Here is a 21,833-nt window from a genome sequence, read left to right on the forward strand (position 1 = left end):
TGGTATTTTGGCCCGGACCATAACAACCAGTCAAGGACCACCTCTCTCAAGTGGTCCTTTTACAAGTGAACAGTAGAAAGAAAGTCCAGAAAAATCCCATCCTTTTGTATTCGAGAACCAAAAGACAAGAGGCTGTAACTCATGCTGACATCCTATGTGCACCAGGAACATCTGTGCTGGTCTGCACTACATTGTGGACCTGGATTCTGATTCTGATGTATTTGAATCAGCCAACCAGGAATCTAGCGTTGTCACGGGATCCCTGGTCCAAAGCCAATAGGACTTTTGATCAGAAATAAATCAATTCTGTGGAAAACATCAGGGGAAACTTTTTGTTTTGTATGATGATCCACACAAATTAACACCCACTTTTATGATTTAGAAACAAAGCTAACGTTCATCGCATAACGTTAGCAGAAAGCTAACGCTTCACACACCACAATTAAGAAAGACTTATTTGAGAGCAACTTTGAATTTGTTCACCATGAACCAAACTGGACTAAACAGAAAATAAATTGAATCAATTTAAATGTAATTTCGACAAGTCAACTGGACAAGCAGCCTTGGAAAATCCTCCAAAGGCCCGATGTGACAGATGCATGAACCCAAACCCTCCATGGCGACGGAGATGATTGACAAGGTCAGCCAGAAAGATAAGTCCTGCTTCTTATGTAAAATGACCATTCATTCATTATGCATAAACCTTGATAAGACATTTTATTTTTAAATACTCCTGAAAGCTCCAAAGTGCGACCTTTGTGCAGCACCACACAAACAGCCAGGCACCTCCGATATTTATTACGCTCCTGAGGATATGTGACAGCCAGGCCGATGCACACGTATCGGGGAGTTTTTGTGTTGATTTACCTTTTTACTGCTCTGCATCATCACGGTCAAACATGTTTGACAAAACCTTTCCACGAATCTGGTTTTGAACATGCAGCTGAAATGACATTTATGTGTGTGCGTGTGTAGACCTTGGACGCAACAAAAGCCCCTTTTAAATGTGTTTATTTGTATTGTGCACCTCAGCTGACTCATTCTAGTTACATTTGCAGTTGCAATGACCCACTTTACCCACCAACAGATTTTATTTGGCACTGAAAAGGCTTGAAAAATTGGTGACACAAGTAGCGTTTATTCAGGTTTGCGTCAGGTTTTCTGTCACAGAGTAAGTATACAAGGATAAGACGCTGTAATTCAACAGCAAAAACCACCTCTGTGTATTTCACTCATTAAACGGCATTAGGATACTCAGCAAGCTAGTTATTACGTAAGCGTTCTTCATCTGTGCCCTTTTTCTCATCATCTAATCATTGAACAGCAATGAGTCTCTGACACTCCTGACCTCTCGTCGCCCACAGTTGTAAATCTGTGGTGATGATAATTGGAACCCATCGAAAGGCAAGCACCCGCGGATCAGAGATTGACAGTTAAATGAGCAATAAAATCACGTTGCGTGTCAGTGTGTGGGAACATGTGTACGACAGATGCATACAAGGGATCTTTTAGTGTGCTCTTCAAAAATGCAACACCGTGATGCCACCCGACATTTCTCCCTATAAGGACGGATATGATCTCGCGCATTAGGTTTTGTTGCCACATGAAGAATCTACAATGTGAAAGATTATTTCATGTGTCATAAACATCTTCTGCTGCTCGTGCTTATTTTCCTCAGCAGAAAAATACATCTAGTACAAAAAAAAAAATTGAGGATGGAGGATTTTGTACAATCTGAAGAGAAAAATACAGTCTTTCTTAAAGCTGCTGCAGTCAGTCATTTTAAATCTAACAAGTGTAACATTTAAACTACACTGCGCACATCTACACACTGGGTTTCTTGTACCTGTTATACTAGATCCATACCCACATTCGAGTGGGGAGTTCCCACAAGTTCTCTGATAAAAAGCAACACCACAAAGGGTTTTGGTCACTTGAGATGTGGGCGTAGTTTAGAAATGATGACGAAGAGAAGTGACGAAGAGAACTGGAGTTTATTTCCTCTACCAACTGACTTCGGCTTCTATGTGGCTTCTCAGGTCTTGAGTTAGCCCGTCAGTCTCGACAGGCGATTTTCCAGACAATTCTGCTGCACGTCTTGAGTTTCATTTCAAAGAAATCTTCAAGGACACCCAAGAGCCTCGAAATCCCACTTCAATCCTGGGAACAGACATTCTGGCACGACCTAAACAGCGACACAGAACTACGGCAGCAAGCAGAAGCGCAGCGTTAAAAGTGCGAGCGGCGAACGCCTCACCAGACCACCTACGGGTCTAAGACATACGGTGTGTCCTAAATCGCATACTTCCATACAAGATACTTAAAATTTTGAGTATACTCAACTCAAAATGGAAAAAAGTATGGATAGTATGCGAAAATTGAGTATGCAAAAGTACTCGGATGATGTACTCAAATCGGTCATGATTTTGGGTATGCAACTGTGGACACTCGCCGCACTCATTTCATCCATAAAAATGGCGGCAGACAGCTGTGGTGAGAGTCGGTCGACACCGACTTGTACAGAGTCGTCTTTACATTAAATAACGGGGACAAGTTCAAAATTCTGTGTGGACACGGGTTTGAAAAATTAAAATGACTTGTCACCAGAATGTTTTGCTAAATAGATCCCACAAATAAACTACATCCCGTTGCATCTTCAGCCAATAGAAGGAGGACATCACGTTGTCGGCGCCGATTGTGGCGTGACGATGCCGTTCATTTTGCACAGCACTAGACTACCTGTGCCTACATCAGACTCAGCAGCCAACTGTAGAAACACTCAGCCAACCAGTAATCCTGAAGTCATCAACACTGATCCATCGCTGTGAATAATATCAAAGTGTAGCTAAAGAGACTTTGGCAACAAAAGTGCAAGTCAGAACATCGATGTTGGTTACATGTACAAAACAACAGTGAAGGATATGAAAGTGCCGTATAGCCACTCGTGATGCACAACCAGACTTTGTCACAGACACGGTAAAATTGGTGAGTTTGGAGTTACAACATCCCTTCATGGCTGAAATTGAACTCTATCTCATCTCCAAAGGCCGTGCAGGGAATCCAGTATCAGACGTTCTGCAGTGTCCATCAGTACAAAGACACACTGGTGAGACCACATGCCAGTGTTTCCAAACCACCTCTGGAACTTCATTCAAGCAACATGTGTGAAACGTAACAGATAGCGAACTGATCCTTTAGTTAATTGATTCCTATTTAAAGAGAGGAGGGAATCTTTGTATTCGTTTGTGTTACAGGCTTACTTTCCTCGCTCGGGCGTGTCACGTGTACTGCTGAGGATCTGGAGGTTAAGTGAACTTGGGAGAGTCCGCACAGCGTCTTGGTGTTCATCTGCAACACAAATTAGAGCCTCCACGTTTTCTGATCAAGCATCTGACAAATAGGGTCTTTTGTTATCATTATAACGACGCTGAAATAACGATTATTAAATGATTGAATTACATTGAGATATTAATGATATCCAATTTAGGTACATTTAATGGCATATTAATGAAGCGATAATATTTTGTTAGATGAGCTGACCAAGCAAAGAAAATAAAAAGATTACTGATTGAAATATGAGTCTTGTCTTAACACTCCATAGATCCAGATCACACAGACAGGATTAAGCCTCTCTCCACCCAACAGCATCTAATTTGCGTCTTGAGTTTGCATGTCGAGAGTCCCTTGGATGAGCAGTTCTCAAGGAGGCTGCGAGCTGTGAACCCAGAGGCCAAAAAATCAGCCTGACATGTTACGAGCATGCAGTGCACAACTTCATTAAACACACACGTGCTGTATCAGTGTGCGGTGACCTTTGCTTGGAAGCCACGCTGAGGCCAACGGAAAAAAAGGGGGAAGAAGAAGAAGTACTCAGATTTAACCCGTGAGTTGCTCCGTAGCAGAGAAATAGAATAAACACCTGTAAACACATCCAGGCGTCAACATCATTATATTCTCTAATAGGATCAGACAGCTTAAACGAAGACAAATCCGCCAATCAGCCTGTACTGATGTAGAATCATGGATTTGCTTCATGTTCCTTCCATACGATGAAATCTACCTGAGGGGTCAAATATGAATCCGAACGAAACATGTAAATTAAAATTCAATGATATAATCCATTCCATATCCATGTAGCCCATCATTTTACAACTACAGGAGCCTCGAGTCTTGCCCCAGCGCATTGTCTTATTTTTGTACATTTCTACAAGGAGAAACGTGAGTTATTTCATCTCTGGACCATCTAATACAGGAGTCATGTAAAAGCCTTGGACTACTTTTACTATCATTTTAATTGCTTTAATTAGCATAACACAGCTAATTGCACTAACTGAGCAACATGGCCAGAGCTGTACCAGACAATGCTTTTCATTCCACTGAGAACACCATGCACATTTCACCGAACAGCTGTCCACCAAAAGGCAGTTATTTGAAAGTGTCTCCATTCCAAGATACTACACTGATGCAGAATCTTCCATGTTTAATTTTCCAGCCTCGTTTCTAAAGTAACGATGAATTTAACTGTGGTTGCAGGGCGCGTGGCTACATGCTAAGCTAACGTTATGGGAGGTGTAGCAGAAGCGTTGAGACCTGGTGGAGAACGAGATTCAAAAACTGCAGCTGCCGTTTTAAAAAAGGCCCATTCCAGATTTCCTGAACCTGCTGAGAACGTCCACAACCATAAAGCAAACAGAGAACTCAAGAGATGTCGAGAACGATGTCAAGAACCGAAGAGATGTTGTGAACTTTGCCATCCAACTCTGAGAGCGAAGAGAATCAGCTTGTCCGTAGCAGTATTCGTAGAGCCAGGTATTGATTTCAACAGTGTTGTCCAGTTCAACTGATGGATAAAAGTTTCAGAACACACGTTTTGTTTTTATTTTTACTAAAAGTATAATTTTCAATTTTTTATTTTTTTTTTTAAATCCCTCTGCCATCATTGGTTGCCTGGATTCACAATGGGTTAAAAAGAACATGTGTGACCACTGACCAAGCTAACGAATTAGGAATGAGATGTTGGGTTATTTTTACACACTTTGCAGATACAGTAAGCACTGAAAGAAAGAAAAAAAAAAAAGCCTGATGTTAACAAACCGATGAGATTTACATATAATTTAAGAGGCTTTATTCTTTGAGTAGCAACACTTTGGCAGTTTTTGCATGCAATTAATTTATAGTTGTTGATGCATTCTTCTCTACACTGAAAGTAATCTGTGCTTCCGCACTGAATCATTGACATGTGGTCAAGCGTGTTGTCGGCAGTGGAGTGACGTGGTCAACTCTTGGTTAAGGCACGGTCATCTGGGCAACTAGGCCATGCGAGGATTACTGTGTCCAAGGTTATGTGTGATAAACTTTGTATGATGGATTAGAAGGAGCAGTTAGAAGAACAACTCCTCTGCAATTCCCCCCATCAGTAGACTTGTTCACACTCTCTATGCTGTGAGGCTGAGCTTATGGGATTACAGTCAGGGTTCAGTGGCAGCTAATCAGAAACAACCAACAGATACTTTTAATATCCCACTGTGCTTGTTAAAACATTGTTACCAACTGCCACTGCAAATGTGGATTAAGTAGCGAGTGGGTTTTAAGTCCTGAGACAATGCCTTCAATGGTTTTTATTCATCTTTTCTTTTTCCTTTTTCAGTCAAATATTTTGACTGGTTTCCACATGATCAAACTGACATGAGGTTTAATGTTTGAAAGATTTTAAGGTTTTATTTGTGTCGCAGCCTTCAAATTGTGACTTCCCGAGACCCCCTAACAACAATAAAAAAAAAACCCACTGTCTCTCTGTTTGATGAGATATGTGCCCAGATATACATACAAGATTTAAAATAGCAAAATGAAAACCGATCAGACTGACATGTCCTGTCAAGTGATTGCTGAGACTCTACATGAAGGTAAGCCACGTTCCCTGGTTCACGATACGCTACAGAAACAGACTGTTGGGCCATGACCACTGTCTGTATTTATTTAGAACTGGTTTTGTAAGAGTTGAGTATAGCTTGTGTTTGGCCTGAAGCCAAATTAACAAACAGAAACAGCATCTTTGTTTGTTCAAGGCCCTTTGCTTTTCTAGCTTTTGTCTGCAATAGGGACAGGTTTAATCTGCAGGCCCTCCCGGCTCAAATGTCCTTGCATTAATGTGATTGCGAAACCCTTTTGAACTCTGCAATTTGCTGCGATGAGAATCACCTAATGGTGAGCAACTCACACACAAATCTTGATATTGGGGTGAAGTACCGCTTTAATTCCTACTGGTCCCATACAGACTTTCATCTGGAACTCAGTTGGCGTAGCCTTGGAATTGTTCTCACTCTGCAAACGCGCCACAAAATGAAACATAATAATTAGAATTCCATGAGTCCAAAGAAATACAACAGCAGGGGCTGTCTCAGAGCTCATTATGTAGCCAGCCTGCTTCTTTTTGTTTTCATTTTTATGCTGCATACCTGATTGCTTTGACCTCTTCATTACATTGTGAGGGTCCATTGCAATACAATCTTACTTTGTTAGTGAGTAGCATCCACCCATAAGTGTCACTCAACGTGGGTCATGTCCCATAACTAATGCTCCCATAATGACTAATACAAAAAGTTAGAACCTACTACATTTGTGTAAACTGGGTCATTTGCAGCAATTATGGTTTATTCTGCTTGTGCCTGTCAGTTTCTGTTAGTCGCTGTGGTAAAACGGAGCTGTCAAAACAGGTCCTTCAGACTCTCCATTTATCAAGTAAACAAAACACCAGATTATATTCAAAAATAACTTAAAAAAAATGTATGTTGCGTGTCCTGTTCTAAAGAGAGAGGTTTGTACCAGAAAGTACAACCAGCTCCAACCTGCCTCACCTCATCAGAAACTAAATCACAATCTTTCCAACCCTTGCACGCATCAGCATCAAGTGCATCAGGCAACATTAGATTCTTTACTTCCATATTCAGCTCTTAAGTATCGCAATCTGGCTCTGCACCAGCCTGTTTTCTCATTACACAATAAAATAGGTAAATTAACGATGTGGACCCGTGATGCTGCTTTGCTGGAATTCTTAATATCGTACACGAGGAGCAAAATCTCCTAAGAAAACACAACAAACAAACAGAACTCCACCGGCACTGGAAGACGAATAAGCAGCAGGTTATTTTCCAGCCTCTCGTCTAAAAAGTCGCCATCACACACACACACACACACACACCCTGAATACTGTTGCCATACTCATGTGTCGCTTCAAGACCATAATAGTAAAACAACAGATTGTGGCCCGTGCCCATCTTCTCATATTCATTGCTCTTATAAATTGAATTTAATGCTGCATCAGTGTCTGTGCAGCTTGCTTGATAATCACAATCCTGGTTGTTATTTTGATTGTTTCCGTGTTAAATCCCGCTTTGTCATCGTGACATCCCTAATTACGCATCAGTAAAACGTCTCTGGATCAGCTGTCTAATGATTGTTTCTGTCTATGTCGGGCTTTTTTTGGCGGCGATTGGTCTTCCCCCCCGTTTGCTTGGCACCAAATGCAAATGCCTTTTTTTCCCTCTTTATTTTCTGAGGTCTGTTACATTTCTCCCCTTTTAAACTCTCAAGGGTTCCTTTTTAACTCAACATTACTGTATAATGACATGAATACATTTTCAAAAATAACTTTCCAACACCGTGCATCATTACCACAAACTGAAAAGCACGAGGCACAGTACCACCAGCCAACGGCCCTGGAGAATCAACCGTTCTGTCGTGTCTGAAGACAGAGAGTGATTTCATGATGTGACACCATGAGCCCATCCATAGAAATGTTCCTTTATTATATTAGTTATATTTGAATTTTTATAAGAAAACATTTGTCCCATCCTTGCTGAACAAATGTTGAGTGCTATTGCTCTTCTTCTACTTCTTTTCATTTAGACAGTGACAAAAAGTGACGAAAGAGAAAACCTGAGGAAAATCGGGACAGGAACAAGGTGACGTAGACACGGTCCACTAAAATCTCCACAGACACGCACCTGACAAGGTCCAAAGTGCTGTTCATCGGAATATTTACGTGTCTATGGAGAGAAAACATGAAGACAGAGGATACGGACTGATGTTGACATGAGCATAGCGCCCCCTACACGATAGACCGTACACACCAAATTAATGCCAGGCGATCTGGCTACTTCCTCTTAGCCCTCTGCTAACGAATGTGGACAAACAATTTAATTGTGTGGCTCTACTCAACAATCCAAATATTTTCAGACCAAACTGATCCAATTCTGATGGTGAGACGAGTCACTTCCCCGCAGTTTTGAGACACTCAAAACAATTTATCCACCGTTTTTCTAATGCAACCATACCTACTTAATGAGCAATGGCCAATCAAGCCACTCCCTGTTAGCCCTCTGCTAACGAATGTACATAAATAATCGTGCAACTCTTCCTAGGTTTTAAAATGTGCTCAGCCCAAGTGGATCACATTCTACTGAAGCGAGCCATTTTGCTGGGGACGTGTGATATACTATATAAACTTTCCAGCTGTTTCTGCCACAAAGTGGGAAAAGACAGGATATATATATATATATATATATATATATATATATATATATATATATATATATATATATATATATATATATATATATATGCAGCAAGCAATGAACCATGAAAACAGAGACAGAGGATTTCCAATACTCTCCTTCATAATACTAAAGAAGATGTTTCTTTTTTCTTTTTTTTTTTACTGCATGTGCTTAAAAGCTATAAATGATAGTCTACGGACAAAATCTAGCAACCAAAAGTAACAACACAACCCCACCAGATATCCAAAGTTGTCTCCGCCGTTGTCAGAAAAGCCAGTACTTGAGAGGAGTGCTGTTCGATACATCACAATTTGATGTCTGAGTATGTTAAGGTTTCCAAGAGAAGAAATACTAAAAAAGGAAAAAATGTAGGCAGCCTGGAGCAGAGAAATGTGAAACCTCCTCCTTAATGGGGGAGGAAAGATCGACAGTTACTGTGTCACCACTTGTCAGAAAGAGGAGTGGAGGTATACTGGGGAGCCTCTGAAAGTAGTTTTACATGCTAGCTTCTGTGAGCTGTCGGAGGAAAGCTGGGGGAAGGAAGCAGTTCAATAAAGGATGTAGAGAGTTGGCCGCAGCATCAGATACAGTGAGGAAACGGAGCTGTGGTTAATTAATTATTTCTCAGCAGCACGTTTATTTATTTTTTTTGTACCCACAGCAAAACAGGCCCGGCTCATGATTCAGTTCCGATTTGAATTGATTGTTTTGTCACAAGAAAACATGATCGATTCTGTGTGCAGGGCAAGCTGGCGATGCTATCTGTGAGGCCGACTGCATCGACTCTTCTCAGGCTTGTCATTTCCCCCAGACGACAGTAGTTTTTAGCAAGATGTGACACGGCGTCCTAAATGAGGAGTTGGGCTTAAAAGTGCAGCAGCATTTCATAAAATAGAAAAAGCAGCAACAAGGGACTGTCTTTTAGACAAAATCTGGACGCTACAATCAATCATTTAATTTATTCATGATCACATTTCTCAGCCTGCGGCTCCCTTTAGCACACTTGGTGCAGTGTTTGTGTGTCTGTCAGCAGGATTTCACTAAAACCACCAGGCTGAATTTCACCAAACTCGGCGGAGGAGCGGAGCACGGGCCAACACCAATCTGGGTCAGATCCATTAAACAAAGCAGGTTTAGTCACAGTGGGTTTCGTTTGAGGTTTGTGCGCCTTTGCTATGTAGGTTGACTGAAGACAACAATTTTCTCAAGTGCTTTACTTAAGTGACGGGCCAGAGACTGGAACAACAAACTCAATCAGCAATATTTGCTCTGCAAGGTCAGCGGTGATTGTTTGAAGCTGATTCTTGGGCGGTGAACTGCTTGGTAAAACCATCCAACTCGATGGGAAAAGCAACTTCATTGTTTATCCTGCTTTTATTGGAACTCTGTCTGTCTGCCAGCTAGCAGCTAACGTCAGTAGCCAGTGAGCCAGAGTCGACTGAGAGATTTGTGCTGCGTCCGAATTGCCAAGTAGGTCCGATCGTAGGTCTCAGAGCAGGTCGTAGGCTGTCTGAAACCAGAACTGGCACGAGTAGCGACCTACTTCGCAACCTAAATTCCAGCCTAAACACGCCCACATTGTAGGTCGGTTCAGGTGCATCGTACGGAGCAACCTATGGCCCACAATGCACCGCGGACTCCTAAAAAAAGCCAAGTTTGCGCCACCAACAGTCTCCTATTCTTATGCAACACAAACATTTATAGTCATTGTTGATGACTAAAGGTGTGTTCACACCAAACGTGAACACACCTTTACAGGTGCGTTAATGTGCTTAATAAAAGAGAATGAGTGAAAGGTGCGTTCAGAGTGGAGTGCAGTACGTCAGCCAGGCCAGCAGGTGGGGCTTTCGTTGGTGCTGTCTACCTATTTGCGGTGTCTGTGCTCTGCCAGCAGAGGTCGTGCTTCACCACCAATTTTCTAGGGTGTCTGAATGGTGCCGCCGTGTTTAGGTTGTAGAAGTAGGACGTAGCGGTAGGACGTAGCAGGAGGACGTAGGTTGGTACTTAGCAATTCAGACGCAGCACTGGCCTCCGTGTAGACCTGGGTGGGAAACCATGTGCCATGGAGGACTGTGTGTATGCAGGTTTTCCCTCTAACCAAACACTAACAGGTGATTCCACTGATTAACACTCCTCTGTGGCTGAAGGAGTGTTAATCAGTGGAATCACCTGTTAGTGTTTGGTTAGAGGGAAAACCTGCATACACACAGCCCTCCATGGAAAAGGGTCACCCAGCCCTGATGTAGACAAAGCCTTTACGCAGTCATTTGCATTGACATTCACATAATTCTGCCTTTCAATCCCTTTCTGGGGGGGACACTTTATTTGTCTTCCAGGATGGGGGGGCATTTAGTGTCCATGTTTGGGTATCCCAGGTGTGGACACCTGCTTCAACCAGACAAGACAGGTCAGGCTGATTTTGGACCACATTTACCTGAACTAAGTCGAGGTCAGACTCAAGCTAAGTAGGCTATGCTTGTCTTCCAAGTTTTTTTTTTGTTGTTTTCGTTTTTTACCAAATTAAAGTCCAGAGAATCAGTAGAAATGGTGGACATTTACCTGTGTGACGCCGTACGCCCCTGGTACCGCCCCACTGCACGTCTCACGTTTGACATTCGTCACTGGTTCGAGCATCTTCCCCCCAGGTGTCTTTGTGAAGACCAGCCGGAGATCGCAGCGGACACACGGGCAGCCGTCTGGCTTCCTCCGAGCACAGAGACACTTCCAACTGCAGACACCGGTGCCAGCGGGTTCCTGTAAGCCCCGGACTGGATTTTATGACCGGACCTTAAGTTTGAGCAACTATTCTGACCTGAGAAGCTTTTTTTTTTCTTTCTTTATGAAAATAAACTAAATTGAACTTTTTGTTTTCTTTTTAAGCCCAAAGTGAAAGAAACTTATCTGCGTTTAAAAAAAAAAATAAATAAAAAATTTCAACAGAACTCCGAAGCAGGAAGGAAAACTTTTGGGGCTCTGAGTCAGGATATTTAATATTTTTGTCGTTTTCTGTTGGTTTTAAAGCTTCAAAGCTGTTTTTGCGGTGGATTAAAAAACTTAATGCTCTAAAATTGACCTTTGACCTTTTGAGATTGTCATAGTGCGTGCAGGTTGTAAATGTTTCAGTATGTAACCACAAACAAAACAGCCCGACATATTAACTGCCAGGCGAGAGACCTGACTGGCACCCCAACAACTTAAAACGTCAGGGGCGAACCCTCACGGTGTCTGTTGGGTTACCAACTGCTACCTACGACCGCACTTCACCTCCGTCAATGATAAGAATTTTACTACATGAACGAGGGATGACTTCAACCGTGTACCGGAGGAGGCAGCTATTTCCTTGTTGAAGTATTAAAACTCGGGTCAAAAACTCCTTTATTTGTACAGTCACAGATGGGTTCAGGTGTAACAGCGCTCCTCCAGCCGCTGGCCGATCGAAGTGTCCAATTGCGGCAGGATCACGGGCCCACTGGCAGTTCAAGACCCCGCACATGTCTGACAGGGCCGTCTCTGCACTCGCCTGGTTGAGCAGCGTCGTCTGCCACTCCAGGATCCAGACGAAAGAAAGGGCACCACATTTCACTCCCGCTGGAAACCAACAGGAGCGCAGAGGCTGTCCAGTTTATCATCCAACACCTGTGCGTTGCCTCGCAGGATGCATGGCAGATAAGGTGTTTAATCCCTCCTCGTCCTCCTCTGATGCTGCGATGGATGCAGAGATGGGTTTGCTCGTCTCCTGTATGTGCTGGGGACCCCATCTGCTGTTTACGCCCCCCTCAAACTTTTCCTCGATGTTTATTCTGTTTACGTCTGGAGGAGGAGAGAACACACAGAGGTGAGTTAATATTTCCCTATCGTGGTTTCATCTTTGTCCCACAGTATTTTCAAAAGTGCAGCTTCTGTTGAAGTAAATCGCCTGCGAGCGGAAGGCCGCTGCCTTACAAAGCAGTGAGTAGGTTCATATTCGTGAACATTCGTTTGATGGGTTCCCAAAAATGTTCTGCACAATTACTGCTGCATGACCACCATTCAAATGTGAGCGTCTCAGTCAAAACGCAACTGCGTTTGTTGCCAGGAACGCGGCTGGAAATGTCCTGACGTGCTGCACAGAACTCCCCAGTTCTGTCACCGGGACACTTGAAACGTTCCCACCCTTCAGCTCAAAACTCCTGACGGTATCGTCAAAATGTTTACATCAGAAAAGGAAATGCATTCTTTCTTCACTAAAAACACGGATGAAAATATCGAACTCTGCTAAAGACACACACATTTGTGCCAGCGGGAACGGGGCTGACCACGTCCAGTCACGTGGGATTACTTCTAGTAGCTTAACCTGGCACAGCGACTGACCTAACATAAGCAATATTAGCTGAAAACACAGACGGTTTATCCGGATGGAAGTCTAGAAACATGATGGTATCTGTGTTCCTTTTAATTAAACGCTTCGTTTGTGCCTTAATCCTGTAGTGTTGCGAGTCACCACAGATCCCTGATCAGTTCACGGCAAGTTCTTCTTCCATTAATGTTTCCAGGAGAGGCGCCGGGCTCTCCCGTTATCTGCTGGTGTGTTCTTGTAAATAAAAGCCTCGCGTCCGAGAGCACAGGCACCTTCAATTACTGCCCCTTACTCTGGTAATTTATCAGCATTTCTGGTGATGATAACATGACTTGTCTGTAGAAGTATCTGCTTTCTTGTCCTGTCCGGGAAGAGGGCAAGGTCTCAGAGCAAGAAAAATGGAGTGTTTGTATAAAAGGTCATCATCAGTGAGATTGCTTGAGCTATTACTCTGGTGCCCTTGAGTCAGTGATTGGTTTTATTCTCTGGCTACAAAGCTCCAGGTGAAAACACCACCACAAAAATACTGAACTTTAAAACGTTTCGCACCTCATGCATGCATCACGAGTTGTTAAAAGTGATAAAAATAAATTAAAATGTCAACATCTCTGTTGCAAATTTGTGTGTGGAGTTGCATTTTTCTTTGAATGTCAGGTGGTGAAATAGGATGTCGCACTTTCTTAGAACATCATGCATTTTGTTTGTTTTCAACGAACAAGCAAAAGAAAAAAAAAAGAGGCAGAGAAATAAAGCCTCAGAATCCATAATCATTTTATTTCATGTCCTGTAACCTCTATAAATTCTGCCATGGCAACACCGTCTCCATGTAATGCTCCAGGGAACAACACATGCAGGATGAATAAAAACAGGAAGAGCAGACAGGAGGTTCTTGTCATAATGTCATGTATGGAACGCAGTGTCTTTGCTCCCCATATCACCATGTGTGTACAGTGATTGTCAGTTAATCAGCACATTAGTTGTGCACAATTATAGAATTAATTAGAAATTTAATAAGCTAGAGGGAGGGCAGAATATCTGTTGCCTCCTTTTGTTAGTCTGACTCTTTCATTCACTCTTCCAGAGCAGCGAGGAAGCGGACACACAGAACAAAGTCAAGCTGGAGTCTGGATGTCAAATATTTGTTGCACTGCAGGGCTTTGCAGACGCTGACAAATGTGCAAAGGTGCGTTAAGTGCGAACAGGTCTGTGTTTGACTTCCCTCAGAGTAGAAGAAGCCATGCAGGAAGGATCCTCTTACATGAGAGCAGCTTATCGGTGAGGTGGAGCTTCATTTAGACCGCATGAAGCCAATTACCAACACATGAGGTTCTTAATTAGAAAAACTGACTCTGTTAACATGGACGCCGATAATCCCTCTGCTGACCTTACTGTAAATAAGACGGTTGTCATGAGTTCCTTATAGAATGTTCCACTGTGTTCTTTACACTTAAGTCGGACAAATGACTGCAGACACGCCCACGTCACTTTACTACTTCCTACATTTCCTCACAGACTTGGACCTGAGGTGCTAACGTCATGTTGGCGCCGTACATGAGGAGGGTTGCTTCGGCTAATAACGCAAAACATTAAGCGATGATTCCCAAGTTTGGAACGCTCGCTGGAAGCTGGAGCCGCATCGTGAAGCAGTATGATTGAAGTACGTTAAAAAGATATATATATATATATATACATACATAAATATATCATGAGAGAATATTCACTCCACCTGTTGGTCAGACGTGTGAGGGTTTGAGGGAGCACCCTCTCATCTGGACTGGCATGTATTTCTACTACTTTTCTGAATTTCTACAAGTAAAGCAAAGGGAACAGGGCTACCTCCTCTAAAGATCCTCGGTTGTTGAGGGTCCCACCTTCATCAACGACCCAGCCCAGGAAGTCACACCCTGGGGAGAGTCAGCTCGGTGGATGGCAGTTGTATGTCCACTGGTTTCTGAATTGAGTCGCCTCATCGTCGTCCCTGCTTTCGGATGCCGTGCCCTACACGACTGTAGCAAGGGCGAACAAAGGGAAGCAGTTTTTTGAATCTCAAACCCACACAAAAATACATTCCGACTTCTGTGAAGCAAATAATTGTTTTGGTGAAAAGAAGAACAGCCTCCCACTACATACGCTGTTCATGCAGCTTGTCCAAGCTTGCAGTACAGTTCTGCACAGTGTTGTTATGTAAGGTAGAAATCTACTGGATGAATAAACAGATACAGAAAATAAAATGTGGGTCACTGAATGCAGTTAAGGAAGAGGAAGCAGGACCTCTGTTCCCCCCTGTATTAAGTATTAATACATGAGGAGATACACCGTACACATGCAGACATACAGGAGGTAGAGGTACACATGGCACTGCTCTCCTTACTCACTTAGCTGTTTGGCTCACCCGCCTTTTTAAAGTTAACAGCAAGTGCCTGTGTAGGAGTAGCGGTACCGATAAAATGTTAATGATACCCTTCCCCTCTCTAAAATAGCTTCTCGTGTAACTCCTCATTTAACCCTCTCAGGCTTAATCAATTAATGCCTGCTGTACACTGGAGGGTTTTTAAATCATATGCGGTGTGAAAAACATAGGACACCACAGACATAAAGACAGATTCAAACTGAGTTTTGGTCCAATCAGGACGTAGGACTTCACACTTCGGACTAGATTTATTTCTTTGTGGTGATTCCAGAGACTCCGGGTCTCTCGTAAGCTGGCACGATCCAGCGTGACTTCAGAATCAATAAACGTAGAGTTGGACAGTCCTCTAAAACTGGTTCTTTATGCAATGTTTACTGCAGAAAAGAGGAAAAAAATTGGACAGGGACATGGCTTCTGGGATGGAATGAGCACTGTTGATCGGGCTGATCTGCCAATAATTTTCTGAATTAATCGATGAGTCTATGACAGTCTATAAAATGTCCAAAGGACATGTTCAAATTGTGTCTTCAAGCAATACAACAGTCCAAAATTTCTTGAAACAGTTTTATCTTGATGATCAAAACCTCTGCAGCTCCAATGGCTTACAAATGCTAGTGCTACCTACAGCTACAAGCTAACGGTACGCTACATCCGGTTAGTGACGCTTCCGTCGGTTCGTTCTGATCAGCTATTTCTGCTCAGTATACCTTTGTGGGGGCGGCACGGTGGAGCAGTGGTCCTCCCTGTGGCCCCCCAGCAAGAAGGTTGTGGTTGGAGCCCCGGCTGCAGCACGGGGTCTTTCTGTGTGAGTCTCCATGTTCTCCCTGTTCCTGCTGGGTTCTGTCTGGTACTCCAGCTTCCTCCACAGTCCAAAGACATCAAGAGGGGACCAGGTTAATCCAGACTCTAAATTGACCGTAGGCGTGGCTGGGAGAGCCAATGGTTGTCCGTCTATACTTTCTATACTGGTGACCTGTCCAGGGTGAACACCGCCTCTCGTCCAAAGGCTGCTGGGATAGGCTCCACCCCCCACGCCACCCTTAACAGGATGAGAGGTAGAAAATGGATGGATGGATGGATTCCTTCGTGGGTCCTTTTACACTGTGGACTTTGAGGTGACACCAGTCCAGTCAGGAACCTTTTGATTATGTCTGTAAAACAAATAAAAAGTTTAATTTAACCGGATGAATGCTTCGGTTTAGACGTGAAACTCCTGCGACTGCCATCAGATCCAGGACTTTTGCCCCTTATTTCACTTCCTCTTTTGACTGCACACGACTCATCAACAGAATACCTTGATGATGATTAGCAGCAACAACACTCTCATGATACATGCGGTTGTAAAAACTACTGTAGGAATTATCAGCAGTAGTAAAGCTGAACCACCAGATCTGAGTCGAATATTTACAACCACAGATCCACAGTCGTGATTCTACCTGGAAAAATAACAGGAAAGTGCATGCTGGTGTGTAAAAGTGCTCCTTCACTGGAATTGAAGTCACCATCATATGCATGCAGAGCACCAAATATCCTGACTGAGTGGGTTGTAGTGCTGAGTGCGTTATCATGCCATGAAGACCGGAACAATGGGACCTTCAGGGAACAAACCCGTGTTTGTAACACTGATTTAAATGAACCAGGTACAGATTGACTGCTGTTAAAGACCTTTAGGGGGACTTGTGGCTCTCTGCTGGGGCAATTGAGGCCGTATTTCTTTCTCAATCTGCCCCTCAGGCCTACATGTTCAATTTTGTGTTGCCTGTTGTGTTTTATTTGGATGTATGTGAGCCTGCAGCTTACACCAATATAATCTGATGGCAGTGCAGGGAAGATGTGGACATGTTTTTGACCGCTTTCTGCATTACAGGGACTAATAATTTCAGTTTTTGGAGTATAAACCTGACTGTTTTATTTTGAAATATACCTCCCTATTATGTCTCCACTTCCTGCCTGTTATTCCCGTCACCTGTCTCGTTGGTTAATTAGTCACCGACAGCTGTGCCTATTAGTCCCTCATGTCTGTCCACCTGTTCCTCGTTGTCCGATTACTTCGGTTGTAGTTTGGATTTCTCTCCGTCTTTGTCAGATCCTCCGATCAGTCTAGAGAATCACTTTACAGTTTTTTGGTTGAATTTGCATCATCAAAATGAATAATTACCTCACAAATGGCCTTTCAGAATAATTTGATATTTGCATGTTCGGGTTTTGCTTCAGTATTAAACTTGTTTTTTTTTTTTAACAGAAACGAGAAAAGGTTAATTATTCTAATGGTTAATATTTCTGCTCGTGGTGCCCGATCCATTTAGTCTTAAGGATAATATGACTCTGCTTTTCACTTTTGAGGATTAAAATGCTCATTTTTACTGAGGTGTTAATTTATTTTAATGGTCATTTTGGAGGCTTCAATTTGGTGCAGAAATGTACTGGGTTTCTGGTAAATTTTTTGGAATAATATTGGCCCATAAATGGCCACTTATTTTTGCTATTATACCTGGGTGAAAAAAACCAATTGCTCTTCCACAATCACCTTTTGTTACAGATTTGTCTCAGTGTTGTCAGAGGAACAACCAGAAATTCAAGCGATCCTTGACATTAAAATTGCACATTTGATTGCGACAGAGGCTGACGTGCTACAACGTGCAACCTGAAAATACTAAAAATACCTGTGTATACCAGAAAACAGATTTAATTTCATGAGCTGATAGAAAGTCAGATTGACGGCATCAAGGTTTTGTTTGTTTTTTTACCTTAACGGCACATCGGCGGAGCTGCACTTTTTGTGCCAAGTTGTTGGTGAGAAACTGGTTCAGGCAATGTTAACAATCTACTACAAAATGCTAGTTTAACATGTCAGTGTGCTGATGTCTGACACCCTCACCTCTATCCAGCAGTTTCCTCTCAAAGTCTCGGTTTTCTGTCTTGCATCTTATAAAAACAGTCCTGGATTTTTTTCCCCAGCCTCATTGATAGTTCATCTCACCACACAGCTGCTTTTAGGTATTTTTCTGTTTGAAAGGAGGCAGAATTAAGGATGCATCTTGGTATGTCAATGGAGAGCAAGTCATTGTCCTCCTCTCTGGCGTGGGCTGGATTTAAATGTCTCTACTGGCTAACTTCCTTTGTTTCCCTCAAAATGGTCTAGTTAACAATACATGGCACAAATGCAAGTTACTCAGATGCAAAACAAAGACGTGCCTGCAAAACTTTCTTCAGAATCTTCCAAAATTCACATTTTTTGATGTGCACCTCAGGGTTTGCCACAGAAAAGTTTGTTTATACCAAATAAAGCTTGGAACCGTTTTTTGGGTTTTGGTTTTGTTGTTATGACAGTCCACAGCAACTTTGTGGCTACCAATGTGATGACTTAGGGTCAAATCAAGAGCCGGACCCAAAAGCAACGAGGAGCCAAGAGGATGTGGAGCAAAAAAAGTCAAGGTGTACTGCAGGGAGACGGAATAAAGGACGCCAGGGAGCAGGCGGGGCTCGTGATGGCGATCGGGGTTCCGTGAGGGGGAGGCACTGGGAGGGAGAGACAAGGAAATTGGGTTAGGAGCAGATAGGTAAAGCAACCCAGAATAATAACAATAGGTAGGACTTAGCAAGAGCTTGACAGTTGGCCGATCCACCACTTGGCTGTGGAAATCATCCGGCGCCTGCTTGCAGGTCCGGCGAGGCTTTAAGCTAGAGCGTGCGGTGATTAGGAGCAGGTGGGCAGACTGCAGACGCACTGCAGGGGCACCGGTGAGAGACTGCACTCCGTCGATGCCGCCCTGTCAAAATGAATCTCCAAATTTGTCCTTTTCTGCTTTGAAGTCACGTGAGGTAAACTTGAATTGTTTCTCAATTATACCTAACTTTTTTGTTTTTGCAATCTCCCTTTACTTACTCTCACAGAAAAGTACATTAAAACAGGGATGCATTACTCAGGCACTCAACATAATTATTTCTCGGGGTGATAAATAAGTAATTCCCTCACCTGAGTGCTGCACGACTGGCGAGTGTCCCTGAGGTGGGAGTGGACTTTGAAATTTTTATGATCGCACCAATTTAGTCAATAAAAGCAGATGTAGCGCCTGCTGAGCTCCTCCATAAGTAAGTGTTCACAGACTGAGTAAAGTTTTATCACTTCAGCCAGGACGGGAGCCTCCTCGGGGCTTTGCTTGTGAAACCATCATCCAGCACTTCTTCCTACGCGCCACCTCACTGCTCACAAATGTCACTGTACACTGGGGGGGATTTGTGCCCACTAGGGATGGAAGTTTCTTTCCAAAAATAACATGTCATAAATACTGTGAAGTAAAATCAATTGCCAGGAGTCGTAGGACACAGTCTTCCTTGTGTATGGGTGGGTTTGCTAGGATCACTTTAATTTACGGGCACAAACCTTGTCATGAGTTGATTTAGTTGGCTAGTTTGACCCGCCGTCCACTGCAGGCCGTTAGAGTTGCGCTCATCTCGGAGCGTGTGCTCGTAGTTTCCTATCAACCCACTAAGAGACGGAATGAGCCGTTCTCACCTGTTTAAGGCAGCTTTTTTAAATGACGTAGACACAGCGTCAGACATGCGCATCTTCCACAACCAAGAGTTTCAATGACACATTTGGAGTTTGGGGAAGTTTTGCCATGGAAAAAGAACTTGGTTTAGTTTGGTTAGCTATTTACAACTTCTTGCAGTTATGCGACTTTTGTTGTCACTGGCCCTGAATTCCCACCAGGAGGCGCATTCCGGCTGCGACGGTGCTTGAATCGTCAATGGAAACACCCGTAATTCTCAGATAGCAATGAATTTTTGGCCCAGGCGCGGCCCACATCACTGCCATGACTGACATCAAGAGGGACCAGGTTAATCCAGACTCTAAATTGACTGTAGGCGTGGCTGGGAGAGCCAATGGTTGTCTGTCTCTATGTGTTGGCCCTGCCATGGACTGGTGACCCGTCCAGGGTGAAGGCTGCTGGGATAGGCTCCACCCCCACCACCCTTAACAGGATAAGAGGGAGAAGATGCATGGATGCTGTTTACTATCCGGGATTTGCATGAGTCTCAAGGGCAGCATGGCTCAGAGGTAGAGTGGCGGTTTAACAGCTGAAGAGTTGCTGGTTCAGCACACACACCCATGACTGTACGGAAGTGTCCTTCAGCAAGATACAGAACCCCTTATTGTTCCTGATGAGCAGCTTGGTGCCTTACATGGCAGCCATCACCAGCAGTGGGGGGATGAGGCAACTGCTAAGGCAGAAAGGTGCGATAGAAGTCCAGTTTTTTTACCATGAATCTGTCATCAGAGCCTCTTCGATGTAGCTTTGGGAGAGACATAAAAGACAATGCCTCTGTGTCAGTGCACGGTGGTACGGGACAGGAAATCAAATTCATCAAAATGGCCCAGATACCTCTCTCAGGGCCCAGGTGCACGATGAAATACCAATTACAAAGTGAAGATGAATTCTGAATCACCTTAAAAAAAGAGAACACACAGCTCAAGTGGCGGGTAGATCTAGGGGTCGTATGGTTACAGGTTAATAAACGTGTCCATTAAAAGCATGTTAAGTGTGACGGTGTCCTTGAGCAAGCACCTGCAGCTGGAGAGCCTCCTCAGCCAGGACTAGGAGAGCCTCGGCAGCACGGAACGTCTGCAACGTATGTAAATGAAACAAAGTCATTATGGTTCACGGTCTATTTTGCAGTCCTGTCGACCATGAGAGTAATTACAGCATATTAGAAACTCAGATGAGGAGCTACAGGTCCTGGCTGACCCCCGTGTGTCTACAATGTCAACTGCGGTCTGTAGTGGTCCCAGGAAAAGCCTGTTTTTGTTCAACGCTGGCTGCTGCTTATATTAATGTGGTCTCATTCACTGGAAGATTCAATGAAATGAAAAAAAGCAAACTGCAGCTTCAAGCAACAGTGACTGAGCGGCTGATGTGGACAAACAAGTTCGCTGAAATATGGATTTGCTGTCAGTCGCGAGGAGGAGCCCTAGTGGTGGGAGGCGGAGGGTCCTGCTGCTTGGACCCTGTTCTTCAATGCTCCTCATTCTCTTGTGGGTACACACAGCAAGTCTGCTGTGGCGCGGGAGGTTCATTGATTCCCTCAAGGGAGTCTGGAGTCGAGGAACGACAAAGAGGGGAACTAGTTTGTGAGATCCTCTGACGACTTGTGTTTTTTTTACATGTATCACTATTGAAAGTGCGGATCCAACCCAGGGCCTTATTCATGAAACGCTCTCCTGTCAGCTGTGTCCTTGTTCTTTACCTCCTGCAACAATAACGTTTGTGAGGCTGGATGATTGTGTTTGACTGCTGCTGGCTCTCTGCACCCCTGACATCTGTAATACTGATTCACCTTCAAACCCTCTTTAAAAATGCAGCTTTTCAGTCTGATATACTCTTATTTTTATGGTTAAACATCCATAATTTTTTGACTCATTTCAGGTATTTCTTATCTCATTTTAACTTTTATCATATGCGGTGTTAAGTTGGATTTTTTTTTCTGTTTTTGTGAGACGGTTTTGAAAGCTTTTAAGATGTGACTTCAA

The 21,833-nt window shown here is 43.4% G+C and overlaps 2 long non-coding RNA genes across 2 annotated transcripts in view; both read right to left on the reverse strand.

Annotated features, from left to right (window-relative positions):
- The window catches only part of LOC147241353 (uncharacterized), a 202,116-nt gene extending 190,820 nt beyond the window's left edge, over nt 1-11,296 (reverse strand). Inside the window, exon 1 of the long non-coding RNA XR_015110882.1 lies at nt 11,115-11,296. This is a non-coding gene — a long non-coding RNA (uncharacterized LOC147241353). The remainder of the gene's footprint in view (nt 1-11,114) is intronic.
- A 638-nt stretch (nt 11,297-11,934) lies between these two features.
- LOC147241354 (uncharacterized) overlaps nt 11,935-21,833 on the reverse strand; it is a 142,444-nt gene continuing 132,545 nt past the window's right edge. Inside the window, exons 11-18 of the long non-coding RNA XR_015111011.1 lie at nt 20,872-20,928; nt 20,689-20,752; nt 20,489-20,599; nt 18,497-18,820; nt 18,180-18,306; nt 16,009-16,452; nt 14,728-14,897; nt 11,935-12,365 (exon numbers count right to left, since the gene is read on the reverse strand). This is a non-coding gene — a long non-coding RNA (uncharacterized LOC147241354). The remainder of the gene's footprint in view (nt 12,366-14,727; nt 14,898-16,008; nt 16,453-18,179; nt 18,307-18,496; nt 18,821-20,488; nt 20,600-20,688; nt 20,753-20,871; nt 20,929-21,833) is intronic.

Source organism: Aulostomus chinensis, chromosome 21 (genome assembly GCF_037954235.1).
Source record: "Aulostomus chinensis isolate RoL2024-O1b breed Wild chromosome 21, RoL_Achi_v1.0, whole genome shotgun sequence".
Lineage (NCBI taxonomy): Eukaryota > Metazoa > Chordata > Actinopteri > Syngnathiformes > Aulostomidae > Aulostomus > Aulostomus chinensis.